Source organism: Dermacentor silvarum, chromosome 1 (assembly GCF_013339745.2).
Source record: "Dermacentor silvarum isolate Dsil-2018 chromosome 1, BIME_Dsil_1.4, whole genome shotgun sequence".
Lineage (NCBI taxonomy): Eukaryota > Metazoa > Arthropoda > Arachnida > Ixodida > Ixodidae > Dermacentor > Dermacentor silvarum.
In genome coordinates this window covers 324619226-324633225 of record NC_051154.1, presented here as the reverse complement: position 1 = coordinate 324633225, position 14000 = coordinate 324619226, and the positions used below count along the sequence as shown (strand labels likewise).

General features: G+C 42.3%; 1 long non-coding RNA gene across 1 annotated transcript; it reads left to right on the top strand.

Moving 5' to 3' along the window:
- Positions 1 to 1250: 1250 nt before the first annotated feature.
- On the top strand, positions 1251 to 11444 carry LOC125942283 (uncharacterized). The gene is made up of 4 exons (XR_007464960.1): positions 1251 to 1341; positions 2714 to 2826; positions 6663 to 6719; positions 11329 to 11444. It is a non-coding gene; the product is annotated as an uncharacterized LOC125942283 (long non-coding RNA).
- Positions 11445 to 14000: the final 2556 nt, after the last annotated feature.

Sequence of the window (14000 nt, the reverse complement as noted above, 5' to 3'; positions counted from 1 at the left end):
GAAACGTCATCTTTATCGCTACCTCCTTCGGTGAAATGAGCAGCCAGTGCATGAGCTATATGAGTCAAAATCAAATTTAGCAATGCGAGTTCATCCATACAAAATCAAATTCAAGGGCCGTACTCGTGAGTCGAAATGTCCCCGTCGTGGACACAAACATTTCCTCGGCAGTAAGAAATTACACAGTTGCACCATCTACAAAACAAACTGTTCCGTCAAGAACACCTTCCGATGTCCTGGCCTCTCCCTCAACTTCATTATGGGAAGGATAGGAATAAACTTTATATGTCCAACGGTTATGGCCAACGAGGAAGTCCTGCTTAGCTCGAGCCCGGACGTGCAACTCTGAGCCGTGGAGCGAGCGGAAGAGGTCGCCTTCACGCATCGCCTGGCGGCCATCTGGCCTTCTTGAGGAGCCCATGAACTATTGCTCCGCACTCTGACGAAAAGGGTTCTGTATCTCTCTCGATGTCCTTAGGTCATCTGCGACTCTTGTGAAGACTGTAATGTGGATAAATTAAGTCAAGAAATTTTTAGATTTGCGTGATGAAACCATGACATGGTTACGAGGCGCGCCGCAGTGGGGGACCCCGGATTAATTTTGACCACCTGAGGGTCTCTATAACGTGCACCCAATTACGGTACACGGGCATTCTTGCACTTCGCCCGCATCGAAATACGGCCGTCGCGGCCGGGATTTGATCCAGCGCCCTCTGGCTTAGCAGCGAAAAACCAAAGCCAATACCTACCACGTACTACCGCGGGTGTATAGTGCGGATAGTCACATTAGTGTCTGTCGTACACTGTAAAAAATTTCCGTAATTTTACAGCAAAAACCAACGTAAAATTTACGTAGACCATTCTGTTTTATGAAAAACGGCGCGATTCTACGTAAAAAAGACGGACGTGAGCTCCGTTTATGAAAAACGGCGGGATTCTACGTAAAAAAGACGGACGTGAGCTCCGTTTTTGAAATACGGAGAGCCGTCCGTAATTTCATGAGGAGGGCAACTGAACATGTTACTAGTGAAAAATGAACACGCAAAGAATATAACGAAAAGACACTGTCTACTCTCACTGCCAGTTACATATATCACCATAGATAACGCTGTTTGAACATTATTCGCGTGCGAGCATAGTAAACACACAAAAAGAAGCAGGTAGGGTTTGAGCGGTGGCGCTGCTTACCACCCCTTCATCGCGCCTACACGCTGGGTTGGATTCCTCCAGCACGAACAACTGTACGAGTACTCGCTAATGGCGGACGGTGGAGGTGGTGTTCCTGTCGCATTTGTGATTTCACACTAAATAGGAAGGAGTCGGCGCTGGATTGTTACACAAGTAAGTGATTTAAGTGTCCTTTTTTCGTTGTTGGTGCACGTCGCGCGTGCGAAATGCTCCGCGATGGCCGGTGATGGGCTCAATTGTGTTGTGTGAGCACGCTCTTAACGAGATTCCTTGGCCGTGAGGATTGACAAAGCGACATTGCGAGTCTGTGATAAAGGGGTCTTTCATTTGTTGTGTTGAATGCATACTCACTACAACTGAGACGTGTAGGCAGTATTAGCGGCGTTGACGCCTCTTGTAGCTCCTTTGTCGTCTAATGTGGCCGCTGGTTTACGCACGTTAGCATTCCAGTTAGTACTGTGTTGTGCTGTGTGCTCGGCGTTCCAAAATTAAGTGAAGGCGTTGTACCCGTTAGTATCTCTCTCGACGCGGTGCAACGTTATGTTACCAATATTCGGTGACGCATTGCATCACAGTGAAATTTTTAGCCATTATTATAAGCTTCAGGCGCAGTGCCTTGGCTGGGCGTGCATAATCGCAGTGTTCACGCCCGGGATTGAAAGATTGCTCATGTATGAAGACCTCATTGAGCATGTTCGATGTGCATGCCCCTTCATTACAATCAAATGACGGTGGAGCGTGCTTACTGCCATAACCTTGTGCCACCTGCAGTGGTAGGGAACACGGGTGTTACACGGCGCCCTTTCGTTTGTAGTAGAGCCCGAGCAATCGTGCACGATCGCAATTGAAAGTTGTCCGCGTGATACCCGTTAAGAGTCATTGCAAAGGAAACGGATTATTTTCTACCTGGCAATCTGTATTCGTTTTTTTTTTGACAGCTACCAGGCTGACGATTAACGTTCTGACGCAGTACGTCAGAATATCACGTATTCTCGGAGGGAGGATTGCCGCTTAAGTTCTGCCCATATGCGGCCGTAATTGTAAAACAAATGCATGCGAAAAGTACTTTTTAACTTAACCTTTACATAGAATTGTGGTGGCCAAACGTGCATTACGGACATTCCAAAGTTATATATATTCCTAACAAGTGTAAAAACAAACCAAACTATATGTCAACACTGATGTTGAAGGGAGGTTCACACTTACTGTCTCGAGTTGCATAGACTAATTTTCAGCTTACACGCATCATTGCAATAATTCTAAAATGCGTGCATGTGTTGTAAGTTATGCAGGGCAAAATTTTCGTCAGCTCATTTTTCTAATAGAAAGTGCTTCATAAAGCTTTTTTTTGCAAAAAATTAAATGAGGCCATTAGCACTTTATAAAATACTGTGAGCTATCTCACAGCAATAACAGTAACTCAGTGACGAGCTTATATGCAATAGTGTAATTGTATATAAAAATGTTTGTGCTTTGCTTTGGATGACCGGTCAGAAAGTAACTGATATCAGTATTTCATTTGCAGCTGTTGCACCAGTGAAGGATGTCTGTGTGCCGCCTTGCATTCAGTTTCTCAGTCATGGGGGCCTGCTTGCAACACTAGTGGCAAAGCAGTCTTGCATTGTGCTATTTGTTCTGGTAAGCTGTGCCATTCTATCGTATATCAGTCATGCATATGCAGTCCTAATGGACATTGACTGCAAATGTTGGTTGAATGACAATGCCTATACAAGTATAATAATTGTTGCAGATGCATCCAAAAGATAAATGTTTTGTTCTTCCTGGGGCAACCAATTGGTTCAGCATGCGGACGTCGACTTGAAAGTGGGATTGTTTCATACTTGTCTCGGTTGCACACGAGTTGTGTTCAAAAAACACTAATAGCACCAGATTTCGGGATATGAGGCAACAGATAGGCAACATACACCAATAAAAATTTTTCGTTTAGTTTGCCTCTATGAGTATGCAAAAACACCTGCATACTGACCTCTAACACTGTCATGCATGGGCTCTATGGTAACTAAGTGTAGCCATAGTTAAGCTCACTGTTAGCCACTGCTCAGCTTACTATAATAGGTGAAGATGCCTCGACGGATTTGCGTGTGACATTGGAAGGTATCATAACAAGGTAAAATATAGCTTCAGCACACAGCTGTGTCACGTGGTCAGATGACCAAAATATATGAATATTTTGAAGGGAATGAACAGCACTACTGCCAGAATGAAGTGAATGTGAAGGGCACAGAAACACATTCTCTTTATCCTGTCTATGGCACCATTCAGTTCCTTCCTATACATGCACCAACCAGCCCAGTTCAGAACAATCTAGCAGTTTATCTGAAATACCTTAATTTGTCTAGAAGATTAAGTGTATACACACTAGCATATGTGGGGGCTATTCTGCGAGTTTTGTATGTTTTGAACATGCGCCATGAGGATTCTTCATTGCTCAAAACTTCATATACAACTGCACAAAGCAGCATCAATAGCTACGTTGCTTCGCCATCTTGTGTCGAGGGTCTGTGCGTGTTTCCTAAGATAGTCCTTGTGTCGTCGTCCTGTTTGTCCTACATAATTGCTGCTGCAGGGCAGTAGGATGTTGTAAACAGCACCAACTACACTTCCTATGATCTCCAGCACATACTTCTTGATGCAAACTTCTTGTCTTGACCTGGTCCGGTTGACATTTTCGTACCTGACCAGTTTGTTGGCCCTGAAAATAAAAAGGTAGTTCCAACTCTCCCTAGCAATTTGCTTGAATTGACAGCTTCCTTTGTGTACCTATTGTATAGCAGTGATAGGCCTTGGCTTCCTTGAAGTACTCCGACTGGAGACTTCACCTGTGTTCAGCTCCGTTAAATGCTTTTTGGCAACGCATGCCGAAAGGCAGTGCGAACACGCTGTTAAAAGCAACCGTACTTGGGTCTGGAAGCTCCGCTCCACTTCGTGGTGGTGCCAAGAGTGCTCCCTTGTGTTCCTGTAGCAACAACACACTTCAGTGTTCAAGTGCAATAATAGGAAAGGCCAAGACACTTTTGAGTGTGGATCATAGATCCAGCACGATGCTCACCACAGAAAACCTTCACGCTAGATATTGGAGCTTGCTTTCCTGCAGTTTTAAAAAAAATGGCTGAACTCCTTGAGTAGCCTTGCTTGGCAACTTCTCACAGACAAAAACACTGTCAGGTAACCGTAAAACACTAGCTATTGTGGGCACCAGTGTAGTAAAGTTATTTTGCTTCATTGGCAACTTTCTCCTCTATATTAGGTGAAGTAAGGCTACTAAATGGGTAGAGTGATTTTCTTCCTGTCTTCTCTGAGTGCTAGATGAGTTCACGTACGGGGAAAAACTACCACTAGACAGTGATCTTCCATTTTTGGACCGCAGGGTTTTCTTTGGTTAGTGTTACGTATGCTGGAGCTATGCCCAATGTTTGGAGGAGGGTATTCTGCCTTCCGCATCGGCACACTCTTTCGCTGTGAAGCTCATCACAGGAACACCAAAAGGCTTCCTCAAGAAATCGAGGCATCACCAAGTGGAGGAGAGCTTCTGAACCCATGTCTAACATTTCCTAAAAGTGTGGTGGCCACTGTTATATTCACAAGGTCAGTCATAGTGTCAAAGAGACTGTTGGGAAAGCTGGAACTTTCCTTTTATTTTTTCACGTCGAGCAATCGGGGTACATTGTGCGAAAAGGGTGACTCGGACCGAGCCTTGACGCAAAGTGTAGCAAAAGGCAGAACAGCAGTTCATCAACTGTGCAGTTGTTGTTTACATTATCCCGCTATCCAGCAGCTGCAACTACGCAGGACAACAAGCCTAGTATATATATGTTTGTCTGTAAACAAAATTCTTTGCCTGCATTCATGTTGTCTAGCCTTCTCCCGTCTTTTCGTGCTGTCCCCAAGTAATCGCATAGGTACACTCTTACATAACTTGCAATTATAAGATTCATGCTTGAGAATATAATCGGAAACTGTGCCATATGGATGACATAATTCATTACACGTGGTGTTAAAGTGGCTGTGCAGTCTGGGTAGGGGCTTCAAATCTGCTTGTTATAGCAATTCATAAGTTGCTTCCAAAACTTGAGATACAAAGATTCAAGCTATGTCTGTGAAAACAGTGCATCATGTTACAAGGAACTGTTAGAACACTAATGGGAAATAGCTCAGTATTGCGAGAGGTTGTAGAAACTTGCTTTCTACAGCATTTTATAAAGATGCTTTTTTAACTCCCGCATCTGTCGTGTTGTCTCATCACAAAACTGTAAACAAATATGAGTATTATGCCTTGAGTTTCAGTAAAGATTACATGAATATGATTAATCCTTTCCGACGCTATGCATACAATTCAATACACCAAGATAGTGCATTAATAGCAATGGCATTGATTAAAGTAAGGATATTTAAAATGTGTCCCGTACATCTTCAAACTCTTCTAATTGAAATAGTGCTGCATGTTTGAATTACACAGGCAAATTGTTTTAGTAAAGGAAGTATGAAGGTAGATGGTTGGGTACTTTGCTTGGTGTATGTAATTGTATGTATGTCACTTCTTTCATCGTTTTTCACAGTGTGTTGCACCAATCATAATTTTCGAATGGCTGGATAGGTGCTATTCAAGCCTGGTAGACATGAAATAGTTGATGTTTGCAAATCTGATGTACTTGCACTGAGTTTTTGCATGGAGTGCACATTCCGTAAACTTGACAAACTCACTAAAGAACTGAAAACTCCTAATCTATTGTACTTCTGTAAGCATTTTATGAATATGAAGACGTAAGAAATGCGGTGAAGCTAAGTTTTCAATCAACACAACTAATTGGCATGTGAATGGGTTAAGGAAAGAGGCTCCTTGAAACAATTTCTCGAAACATCGCAACATACCACCTGAGGGTATCCAACCTTAACCTCTTACTACTGTTTTGCAAATCACAATATTGACTGAATGCAATATTTTTCTGACCAGTCTTTCATCTAATGTAAAGAAAGTTAACACGCCTAGTCTTACATGAAGATAAATTCGAAATCATTTATTTATAGCACTCACTTAGCAGTAGTTCTGAACTTTTCTTTATCAGTAAAGTACTTGTGATTCACCTTTGTATTGCTGAGTACAGGTAGAGATATGGTTAGTTGTTTACTAGAAAGGATCCCGAATTTTCCACCTTCTGATTGTAGCTTAGACCGTCACTTGTACTTCACAAGGAGTGGACTGTGGTAGCTAGGAAATATAGTTTTCCTGAGAATTTCCATGCATGCAATTTTGATTCTGTCTGCTAGCATGTTTGTATTACAGCATGAATTTCATAGATTAGAGGCTCCATGAAGGTACATTCTGTCGTTGAATGTCTATGAGATGGTTAAGCAGGTTGACTGTATCTAGTTACAACTCCTCATGTCCTGTGGCAGTTTCGTTTGTGTGGTTTGGTGCTGTCAGTGTAAGCTTAACATTTCTTTCCTTCTCCCAGGAAGGACACAAGCATTGAGGAGCCATTTGACCTGCCACTACACTGATACGGTATTTGGTAGGTTCTATTACAGGTTTTCTTTCGTGTAGTAGTACCTGCTATAATTCTGTATAACGTGTTCAGACCTTTAGTCAGCAGGCTGTTTGACAACAGGTGTTTACAAATGAATAACTAACAAGATTTTCAAGGTCATTAGTGATGCAATCGTTGCACACTGCTGCATTTTTCTGCAAATTAATTGATGAGCCATCCAGCAAGTGCTGCTCTCCTGCCTGAATGCACAAACCTTCAAATACTGTTAACCCTATATCACAAGTGTACAGCAAATGGAGATGACTGTTCACAGCGACAAGTTCATAATGTTTACTTACATGCAAAAGGGAGTCAAACGTCAGGTACACATTTGAAGTGTTCCAACACAAGTTCATCATCATAGTGCATAAATGAACAAGTAACTTAGCGCAATAAAAATACACAGGCACAAGAAAGGGAGACAAAGACAAGCGCTTGGTGACTCAGAAGTGTGTGATATATGTTCCAACCAATTATTATTTTCTAAATTTTCTTCTACTGATCCAGGATTCCTGTGACTACTTGCCTTAGGTAACACACTCTGTTGCCTTCTTGCCCTAGAAAACATAACTAGTGCCTTCTTGCAGCCCTTTAAACTAGCAACATCTTCACCACCGACAGTAGAGCATGTTCAGATAAATTCAACTAGACATGCCTGGTGACCATTTAATTTTGGTGAACAAATTTTATTTTGTGCCCGAGCCTGACGACAATGAAATCAATGATATCTTCTATTTTGTTGCAGCGCAAGCTGAACGACAAGGACAACAGAAAGGCAAATTTGACGCACAGCCAGCGTTAACGTTCAACAACAGATTCGTTTCCAATTCTCATCACTATATATACCCCGAAAACGTCATACAACACGTGTAAAAGCTCGGTAAACATGAACTAAAAAAAACGGGAACCACACGCATGCAGTTTTTTAGCCACATAGATTGACAGACATGTAGACGTTTAACGCGAACAAAGATCGCATCATCTTCCACCTGCTTCTACTCATGATAACTGTTTTTTTTAATCTAGGTTTGCACTTGCATCTTTGGCAATGAAGGGCAAGAAAACCATCAGCAGCCAGGTATTTACTTTGTTATTGTGTTCTCGTAGCCTGTCATTTACACATCTACCAGTTTGACCAATGTAGGACCGTCCACACTCAAAGGAATGTCGTATAAAACACACGTGATACAATCAATGAATTTGTTTTTATGTTAATTTTCGCATGCAGTATCCACAATTCTTTCTGGCTTTGTCTTCCTACACAGGCTCCCCAATTTATTAGGAGCTGAAAAAACTATGTTGATATCAGACCTTCCCGCAATCTTTATTCTGTGGGAGAAACTATGTATGTAGGGGGTGACAGCAACCTTTCTTTTATGTCGGTGTTTGTATCATTCACTTGCTCGGAACCTTTTTTCACTTGGCTCGGGTAACCAGCGCCGCTTAAACGTGAGACTTGCCATCTGAAGCTATTGTGCATTAGGTGCCGGCATGGCTTCTTGAGCGCTTCACTGAAACACACCTTCATGATTCCCCCTCTTCAAGTTTTGTATGCACGGAATGAAGTGGTAAAAGTGGCTTACTTGCCCTAGGTTCTTAACCCCAGCAGGTTTTGTTATCGGTGAGTACAAAATTAATGTGAAGGAATCCAAACTTCCCGTCACATGGCTATCCTGCACCTAATGCACGATTGCTTCGAACGGCAAGTCTCACGTTTCAGCGGCTTTGTTTACCCGAGCCACGTGCTCATGTCAGTCGCAGCAGGACTGCTTAAAAAGGCACAGCAAAAAGGTTCTGAGCAGGTATATGGTACAAGTACCGATATAAAGAAAAAGATTGCTGCCATGCCCTACATACATAGTTTCTCCCACAGATTAAAGATTGCTGGAAGGAGTGACATCAATGTTGTTTTTTCGACGCCTACTAAATTAATGAGCCTGTGTGGGAAGTCAAGGTCAGAAAGAATTTTGGATACTGCATGGATACATAAAAGCAAATTCATTGATTATATCGCGTGTGTTGTATACCGCATTCCTCTTGGGTGTGGAGGGTCCTACATTGGCCAAACTGTTAGATGTATAAATGACAGGCTATGAGAACACAATAACAAATTAAATACCCTGGCTGCTGACGGTTTTCTTGCACTTCATTGCCAAAGATAAGTGCAAACCTAGATTCAAAATAGCAGTCATCATGAATAGAAGCAGGTGCAAGATAATGCGCTGAACTATAGACACTAGAAACATATCAACATTTGGTGACTCATGCATCAGTAAGCCTTCAATTTCATTATCCTCGAAAGAGCTTGATTATCTTTGTTCGCGTTAAACGTGTACATGTGTCAATCTGTGTGGCTAAAAAAACTGCTTGCGTGTGGTTCCTGGTTTTCTTTGGTTCATGTTTACCGTGCCTTCACACGTGTTGTATGACGTTTTGAGGGTATATATAGTGACGAGAACAGGAAATAAATCTGATGTTGGAAGTTAACACTGTGTGCATGTCAAATGTGCCTTTCTGTTGTACCTGTTGTTCAGCCTTGCGCTGCAATAAAATAAAAGATGCCATACAAACAAGCCCCTATAGCTACCCTCATTGTTAGTTTCGCAAGAAAAAGAATTGTCTTTGAAAATATAGAAGCACCTGTTCAGTTGGAAGCATTTTTTTCTGGATTCTGCCAAATCCGTATTTTGATTAATCCCAAAAAAAAGTGTTGTGGCTATGGCTCTAAGAATATTTTGGCACAGACTGCAGGCAAATAGCATGAATTCCAACTAATTACCCTGGAGTATCCCTGCTACGATATAAAGTAAAACTTTGAAAACACATCATTGCACATGTTTTAAGTTCAGTGTGTTTTTCTCTGCATCTATTAACAGCACGGAATTTGGCCATCCTGTTGCCATTGGAGTCGCAGACATTTGGGCAAATAGCTCTGCCCTCGTTGACTCTCAAAATCCACGAGAAGGGCTCATATTTGGACATTGCTTTAGTTTGAGCTTTACTTTAAAATTTCTTTAGGAGAGGCGGAATTCCCAAATTAAGCACGTCACCCAAGTAATGCTGTCTGGAACGACATGTTGCATTATTTGTTTGGTTCTGGGGTTGCCAGTCAAGGAATGGACAGAATAAACGGTACTGCCTGTAGCTGCCGCATATGGGGTCCATGTGTACTTGTTGCAGGTTCATTTATGTCGCGAAAGTGCTACAGGTTACTTCGAAAAGCACAGACTGACAAAATGGCAAATTTTGGGGGGAACGCAGCGACTTATGTGGATTGACCTTGGGTGGTGTGTCTATAATTATAACTTTTTAAGGGGGTGGAGATAGTATGTTGACGCACTGACGACCACAACTTTCAATTATCATTGCTTAAGTAAAAAGTATATTGCACATTGATACTTTCATGACAAAAACCAACCAAATCTGAAAGAGGCTGAAAGGCACACATGTTGTATTGCAAGGCATGCTTTCTTCATATTGTTGCTAATTTATAAGCTGGTCATCTGGACAGTACCTCTGGCTTGGTTGTTTTGCATCGGAATTGTACAACATGAGTGGTTTGAGCTCGTTTAAGAGTGCTTCATTGTTTTGGGAAAACAGTGGAATCTGCAAGGTTTTCTATTAGAGCAGTGAAAGTTGAAAGCCATGGTCCGCAGTATGGTGGGGGTCGTGGTAGCTCTACCTACATGCAGAAAATGTAATCTCTGACTGTCAATGTACACATAAGAGTTTTGCCTGTTCCAAGTGAGCCATCAAATAACTTGGGTAGATTTCATCTGAAGTTTTTCATGTTGTAAGACTAAGAACATATACCAACAAGGCAGAGTATGACATTTTTTTAGAGCACTGGTAGTTACATTTGTGACTTGGAAATGATTTATTGTTGATGTATCTGACTAAAAACGGTGATGATGGTGGTACAGTAAACCTTGTTACAAGAGGCACCCAAGGGACTCGGGAAACATGTCTCTTGTAACCAAAATTCTGAAAACACTGAGGAGTCGGACTAGACCACTTTATTATACATGAGCACCAAAGTGTGCTTAAACTCATCTTTGATGTGAACAGAGCTGTCTCATGGAAACATGGCTATGGCTCCGGAGTTTGATCACCGGCATACAAAGCGACCAGCACCGTATACGCTGTGACAGAAATCCAACTCAATGGTACTCTGTCACAGAGTCGGTGTGGGAGCGCGACGATTATAGAAGCATAATGGCAGAAAATTCTGTGAAATTGGTAGTCTCAACCATGTGAGGAATGACAGCCAGCTGCAGAACGAAACAAAATAGAGCCAAGGGAGTGAAACTTGCAGCGCATACCGGTTAGTACGACGTTAGCCGCATTACGTGAGCGTGTCTGGGTTGTGTCTCTTATAAATAGTGAAGAATTTGCTCTAGGGACATAAAAAAAGTTGTCCTTAGTAACCGAGTGTCTCTTGTAACCATGTCTCTTGTATGCAATGTTGTTAACATTGCGAACATAGGAAAACCAACCAAACCATTTTGAAATCTCTCTCATAACCGAGTGTCTCTTGTAACGAGATTTGACTACTAATAAAGAGTCTTAATTGATTGTTTTTTTTCCTTTTCAGGCAAAGGCAGGAGGCATCTGCAAGCAACCAGTCATTCCGATTCTCAACCAATCCTTCTAGTCAGCCCATTTCTATTGTCTTATCTTGCAAGTTTTTTTCAGTAAAGCACAATAAACACGCAGTTTCGTTCAGATTCAGGTGGCTTGTTGCTTTTTGGGCACGAATTTGTATGTATGCTTTGTACACGTCATGTACAGAACTCAAATGCAACATGCAACACTGACACGAAGATGAAGCGGTGTAGAAGACAGTTACACAAGGAGGAAACGTGCACACACAGCATTTTTAGTGTGGTGTATGTCCACTTATGTGCATTGATTTCTGCCCCATTTCAAGCTATATCTGATGTGAGTTAGCCATGTTGTAATGTACAACTTGGTATAACTTATTTCAATGAAACAAACAATTTTCTCATTTGCTGGAGATATACATCCGCATCATCATTTACAAAACAAATTTTGCACCTGTTGATACGAAGCAAGATAAAGCTGAACAAGTTCGTACGGATTCATGGTACAGGCACGCAAGCATAGAAGACATGGACACAAGAAGAACAAAAAAAGGTGTTTCTGTCTTCCTTTCTGTTCTTTTTGTGTGTTTTATGTGCATACCTTTACTCACTACGGTCTGTCCGTTTTTAATTCGGAAAGTACGGTGCTCAATTTACAGAATTTCCGTTCTACGGAGCTCACCGTTTTGTATTTCGAAAATACAAACAATTCCGTGATCACAACTACGGAAATAACCATTTTTCATTCGACGGAAATCACCGTTTTCCATTCGACGGAACTCTCCGTTTTCCATTCGACGGAAATCACCGTTTTCCGTTTGACGGAACTCTCCGTTTTCCATTCAACGGAAAAAATTTTTACAGACTATCCGTTTGACGGAAACGCTGTTTTTCATTTACGGAAAAGTGTCCGGCAACGTTTTACCTTCAACTTTCACCGTAAACTGAAGAAATTTTTTTTTTACAGTGTAACATACGCTCACGCTCCAAGGCGCCATTTCACGATGACGTCAGGCCGATCAGTTGTGCCCTATTTGGCTCAAACTGTGCCGGATCGATGGTAGCACTAAGTGATAAACAGCAGTGGATGAGCGTTCAGTGTTGTTAGAGGCGCTGTATTGTGTTCTAAAAAAAATTCACAGACTTCCACACATGAACACCGGGTCGCGTGAGGCTATATCGATAGCTTTCTTTGGCTTTTCTGGAAAGAAGAAATTAACTAGAGCAAGCCAGCGTCTCAAGCGCTGCCTTGCGCGAGTTTATTCCGCCTTTCCAGGCATGCGTCAGTGGACTAAGTGATAAAGCATCGAGAGTCTGTGCAGCGCCGAGTTTGAAGACGACCATCGCACGCCCTTATCTATTTCTACTGGGAACTAATGTCATCTAGAGTCCCAAGTTGGCCATAAACAAGAAGAAACTGGTAAACCGTAAAATGGGGATAAGTGCGAAAGACAGCTATCGCTTTAAAAGTGGGACCACTTCAGCGAGCTTCTGCGCCGCGTAATCTTGTCGACCAGTAGCCTCGTAACGAAGAGTACACAAAAGCTACGGTTTCAATTCGTTGCCAATTTATGCCGTTTTAAACTCCAGCAATGTAAAAATCTTTGCTTCGGTGCCACAGTTCTCACCGTCACTTTCGATCCTATCAGAAGACTGAAATGGATTTACGAGCACAATGGCCAGGTTCTCATCTTCATCGAGCACGTTATAACAGTACCGACCGCGACAGCGATGAACTTCACACATTACCTCAAAAAATACTAAAATTTTGCTTACTTCTTTTTCTCACGTTTACCACAAAATTGGAAAACTCGAAAGTTTGTTTGAGGGGTCCATGACTTCCCGCGTCAAGCTTCTTTCACTGGAATCACTGAGCTGCTTCTTACTCCAGCGAATCGAACCACGCATCTTACGGCTATGAGCAATATTTTTAGCAGATAACTCGTATATTTGTGGCATATAATAAACGCTGAATACGAAGTAAATGACAAATTATGAGTAATACAAAACAAATATTGAACGAATGCGGGCAAGCTACGCTATATAGCGATAAAAAGAAATGCAGTTGTATACAGGAGTTTGTCACGCACCAATACAGCTTATGTATGCAACATTCCAACATCGGGGCATCACTATTCTGACCTTTTTGCGCAGTTGCAGTTTTTTTAATGGTGCACTGTGCCCGTTGCAGCGAATTTATCTCTTTGAGGTCCACTCTCGCTGAAAGTTCGCTCTTTCTGTGCTTGACGCTGCCCCCGCAGAGGTTTTCCTTTTCCACATTGGTTACATTGCAAGTATAGTACCTGAGGTTTTCGAGCACATTGTCACCGGAACTCACAAATTCCATTGAGCCTTTGACACAGCATTACGTAGGCTCGACAAGCTTGAGAAGCAGGGCCACCTCGCTCATCGGGCTGGAACTTGTACCCCGAAGTGCCAAAGCTGCTCGAGAGTGCAAGGACGGAAGTGACGGCCTACTGAATGTCACTCTGTTCAACCTTTATCTTTTGTGCCAGCCTGCGACAGGAAATGGGCTGGCAGACATACCCAGTGCACACGCAGCAGCTCATCTATGACCAGAAATCTACTTGCAGGGTCGACGTTTTCGATGCTGTAAGCTGGGTTAATGGTCGACAACACCCCGCCCTCTTTTCCGTTTACT